This window comes from Tupaia chinensis, unplaced genomic scaffold (assembly GCF_000334495.1).
Source record: "Tupaia chinensis unplaced genomic scaffold, TupChi_1.0 Scaffold145652_1, whole genome shotgun sequence".
NCBI lineage: Eukaryota > Metazoa > Chordata > Mammalia > Scandentia > Tupaiidae > Tupaia > Tupaia belangeri.
In genome coordinates, this window is record NW_006205509.1 from 2,693,352 (window position 1) to 2,698,811 (window position 5,460).

The window sequence follows — 5,460 nt, forward strand, 5'->3', positions numbered from 1 at the left end:
CTTTCTCTCTCTCTCTCTCTCCCTGTCTCTCTCTCTGGTGAGCACATGTGCTCTATAGGAAAATTTTAAACAGTAATAATAAAATAATAATAATTAAAAAATTAAATAATTCAAAAATAATTAAATTCTGACACATACTGTAAAATAGATTAAACTTTAAAGACATTATGCTAAGTGAAATAAGCACAAAAAAGATAAATATTGTATAAAGCCAGCCCTGGAACTTGGTAGATAAGGGAGCTATATCCCACATAGCTGACAAAGGTTTGAATCCCAGCCTTGGCAATTTGAAAAACATATCAAAGAATAAACTAAAAAAGAAATAAAGAAAAAGAAAAAAAAAAAAAAAACATCAGATGAATGCAAGTCCAAAATGCTGATAGGATGGAGAAATGGAGGAGAAGGGATTGTACCATGTCCAAACCCCAGTGGGAGATACTTCTCCCTCTCTCCATCATTATGTCTCTCTCTGGTGAGCATCTATGCCTTCTGGCAATTAAAAAAAAACTGTTTAAGATCACGGGGCCAGCAGGTGGCACAGTGGTTAAGGCACTGGACTCCCACATGGTCGGCCATGGATCAAATCCCAGACCTGGTGGCCTGAAAAATCATGCCAGGCATGTGTGCATGTGTACCCAAAATCCCAGGAGAATGGAGGATAAGGGATCACAGTGTGGCCATCCCCCCAGGGGGTGATTTCTCACTTTCTCCCTCACCATTTCTCTCTGGTGAACACACATGTCCCTTTGGCAAAAATAAATAAATACAATAATAAAACAGAAGAGATTAGGGCCAGGTAGTGGGTAGCATGATGTTTATAGCAGCTGGATCCCACACGGCCAACTAGTTCAAGTCCTAGACCTAGGAGCTTGAGAAACACACTGGGCTTGCATGCCCAAAATCTCAAAAGGGGAGAAAAATAGAGAAGGGATTGCGGCGCGACCACCAATTGTGGCGTGACCATTCTTCACGGTGGCTGCTTTCTCACTTTCCCTCTCATGAATGCATGCAACCTCTAACAAAAAAATAAATAAAATTTTTTAAATGAGAATTTACATAATGTTAAAACACTTTATTTTATTTTTAATTTTCCAGTGGGCACATGTGTTTACCAGAAAAAGACAGAGATTGAGAGAGGAGAAAGCACTTTCTTGGGGAATGGTCCCAGTATAATCCCTCCTTCTCCATCTCTCCCTTCTTTGAGGATTTTGGGCATGCGTACACATGTGCCCAGTGTGTTTCTCAAACTGCTGAGTCCAGGACTTGAACCATGTGATCAGCCATGTAGGGTCTGACTGCCTTAACCGCCAAGCCATGGAGCCAGCCCTGGATGCAATTTAAATATAGAATTCAGAATACATAAAGCAGGGATTCATGTTTGATGACTAGAGATGGTGAGGGCAGATATATGATGTTAGCTGTCAGTTTTTCATAGATGCTCATCAGATTGAGGAAGTTTCCATCTATTCCTAATTTGCTGAGATGTTTGTTTGGATTAACAGACACTGGATTGTATAAAATTGTTCTTCTGCCTGCATCTACTAAAGTGATCATGTAGGTATTCTCCTTTGTTCATATGATGCATTGGATTCCTGGGATAAGGCACTCTTGGTTTATATATTTTTTTCTTTTTCCATTTTTTTGGGGGAGGTGAGAGAGTTTTGCCATAAGGCACATGTGTTTGCCAGAGAGACATAGAGATAGAAAGTGAGAAATCAGGGACCAGCAGGTGGCGTGATGGTTAAGGCACTGGATACTCCCATGTGACTGACCACAGTTCGAGTCCTGGACCTTGAGGCTTGCTTTCTCACTCCCACCGCCCCATGTCTCTCTCTGTCAAATTAAAAATAAAAGAATGAATAAATAGAATTAAATAAATAATTCTTTAAAAAGAAAAAGAAAGAGGAACCAGCAGTTGGCATAATGACTATGTTGCTGGACTCCCATGTAGCCAACCATGGTTCGAGTCCCGGACCTGGTGGTTTAAACTCATGCTGGGAGTATGTGCATGCATGCCCAAGATCCTGAGAGGAGAATGGAGGAAAAGGTATGTCAGCACGGCCATCTCCCCTGGGCGGGTGATTTCTCGCTTTCTGTCTCTCTGTCTCTCTCTGACTTTCTAGTGAGTGCACGTGCCCTATAGCAAAAACCTCTCCAAAAAAAAAAAAGAAAGTGAGAAATCACTCCCCAGGGCATATGGCTATGCCACAATCCCTTCTCCATTCTCCTCTCCAGATTTTGGGCATACGCATACACACACACACACACACACACACGCCTGGTTTGAGTTTCAAGCCAAGAGGTCAAGACTTGAACCATCATCAGACATGTGGGAGTCCAGCAGCTTAACTACTATGCCATCTGCTGGCCCATCTTGGTGTGTGTGTGTGTGTGTGTGTGTGTGTGTGTGTGTGTGTATATATACATATGCTCGATGGAGAGACAGAAAGAGACAGAGAGACAAAATGGGAGAAATCATTCCCCGGTGAGTATGGCCACACCACATTCCCTTCTCCTCCATTCTTCTCATAGGATCTTGGGCATGCATATGCACCTAGCATGAGTTTAAGCCACCAGGTCCAGGACTCGAACTGCGGTTGACTGCATGGGAGTCCAGTGACATAGCCATTATGCCAACTGCTAGTTGCGGTTTATACATATATTTTTAATGTTTGGGCCGACGGATTGCATGGTGGTTGGAGCACTGGACACTCCCACATGGCCAACCACAGTTCGAGTCCTGGACATGGTGGCTTGCTTTCTTACTTTCCTTCTCTCTGTGTCTGTCTTTCTCTGGTCAAATTAAAATAAATGAATGAATTTTTTTATTGTTTGGGGTTTTTTTTAAAGGTTTATTTAATTTCATTTTCTAAATAAATATTTTATTTAATTTTATTCATTGTCATTGTCATTGTTTTATTTTAGTTTTTTAAAGTTGAACAGAGAGAGATAAAGAGAGAAGGAAAGTGAGAAAGCAAGCCGCAGTGTCTGGGACTCAAACCTCAATCAGCCATCAGAGAGTCCAGCTGTCTTAACCACCATGCCACCTGCCAGCAACCCCATCTGTTATTATTAATTTTTAAAAAGAATCATTACTTTTTAAAGAATTATTTTATTTAACTTTATTTATTTAAATTTTTAGTTTGACCAGAAAGAGACAGAGTGAGAGACAGAAGAAAAGTGAGAAAGCAAGCTGCCAGATCCAGGACTTAAACTGCAGTCAGCCATGTGGGGGGTCCAGTGCCCTTAAACACCCACCACCTGACAGCCCATAAAAGAATTATTTTATTTAATTTTATTTATTGTCTTTATTTTATTTTATTTTTATGAGGTTGACCAGAGAGAGACAGAAGAAGGAAAGTGAGAAACCAAGCTGACAGGTCTAGGACTCGAACTGTAGTCAGCCATTGTGGGAGTACAGCTGCCTTAACCACCAGGCCACTTGCTGGCCCCTGTTATTATTATTATTTTTAATTTGACCAGAGAGAGACAGAGGAAGACAGAAAGGAAAAGAGAGAAAGCAAGTCACCAGGTCTGGGACTCAAACTGCAGTTGGCCATGTAGGAATCCAGCACCTTTAACCACCTTGCCACCTGCTGGCCCCTATTATTTACTTAATTTATTATTTTTTTTAAGTTTGGTATAAGGCATGTGTGCTCACCAGAGCAAGACAGAGTGAGAGAGAGCGGCAAAGTGAGAAAGTAAGCCACTAGGTCCAGGACTTAAACCGCGGTCAACCATGTGGAACTCCAGCACTTCAACCATCATGCCACCTGTTGGCCCTTTGGCTTATGTTTTAAAGCAGAGTTATTAACCCAACACCCAGGAAAGCATAAACAGTTCTCGTGGGTTGTTGAACTCATTGAAAGTTATATGCAAACTTCTGTGTGAACATGCTCATGATAGATTTTCTCCAGATAGCCACTAGTCATTCCTCTTATCCTTATAAATACAGGGTACTTCTCCCGTAGAGAGGTAGAATTTATTTCTCTCCTTGGCCCATGACTACTTTGACTAATACAATATGGCAGAGGAGAAGCCATGTCAGATCCAGGTTAAGCCCTTAAGAAGCCTGGCGGCTTTGTTTTCATTCTTTTAAAAGTAAGCCACCATCTAAAGAAGCTCAAGGTAGATTAATGATGGATAAGAGACCATGTGGAGAGAAACAAACGTCAGGTGGAATAGAATCACACACCCCATGGAACAGCCAATACAAAGGCCCTAGACATGTGAAAGATCATTCTAGACATTCTGGCCTTCACCGACTCCCAAACGAATGCAGCTGCATGAGTGAGGTAGATGACACCATTTGGAATCATAATAAATAACAAATAACTGTTGTTTAAGTCACTAAGTTTTGAGGTGGTTGGTTATTCAGTAATAAAAAACTGAAACATGGCTTACACACACATCTAGAAAGAGAATACACTGTTTTTGTCAGATTCTCCAAAACAATTACAACCAGCAATCTGGAGGAGTAAATACTAAAAATTCTTTGGGATTTCCCTCATAAATATTACCTTTTTTCAGTGTTTTTTTTTTTTCTAAGAATTTTTTAATCAATTTTTATCTGTTATTATTATTTTTAATTTGACTAGAGAGAGAGAGAAAAAGAGGGAAAGTGAAAAATCAAGCCACCAGGTCCAGGAATTGAACCATGGTCAGCTATGTGGGAGTCCAGTGCCTTAACCACCACGTCACCTGCAGGCCCCTCTTCAGTGTATTCTTGATAGATATTATCAGCACTGTTATTAAGATTATATTTGTGGGGGCCAGCTGGTGGCATGGTGGTTAAGGCAGGTAGGTTTCATATAATTGACTGTGTGGTTTGAGTAGCAGATCTGACAGCTTGAAAAACATGCCGGGCACGTGTGCATATATGCCAAAATTCTAAAAGGAGAAATAGAAAAGGCATTATGATATGACCATCCCCCATGGGGAGTGCCTTCTCACCCCTCCCCCACCTGTCTCTCTCCAGTATAGGCATGTATCTTCTAGCAATTTTTTTTTAAAGATTATATGTTGGGGGGCCAGCAGGGGGTATGATGGTTAAGGTGCTAGAATTCCCACATGGCCAATCACGGATTGCGTCCCAGACCAGTGACTTGCTTTCTTAATCTCCCTCTCTCTCTCACTGCCTTTGTTTGCCAAAATTCATGTTAAAAAAATAATAATAGTAGTAAATAAATAAATAATTCTTTTTATTCCCCTCGCCTCAGGTTTATTCGTACACACAGCACAGGAGGACACCAGCCCCACACAGAGAGCAGCCCGGGGGTCAGTCCTTCTGTCCTCATACTGGCAAAGGCCTCTACTACGGGGCTTTTGTGGGGGCCTGGACACCTTTGGGAGCCTGGGCCGGAGCTGGAACTGAAGATGGAACTGCAGCTGAAGCCTGGGCTTTGGTCTGGGTCTTGGTCTGAGCCTTGGCCTTGTTGGCCTTTGGCCAAAGGCCCTTGG

General features: G+C 41.8%; 1 protein-coding gene across 1 annotated transcript in view; it reads left to right on the plus strand.

The window, feature by feature from the left end:
* LOC102496850 (tubulin alpha-1A chain) overlaps positions 1-5,460 on the plus strand; it is a 40,410-nt gene that overhangs the window by 11,837 nt on the left and 23,113 nt on the right. The window lies entirely within an intron of this gene.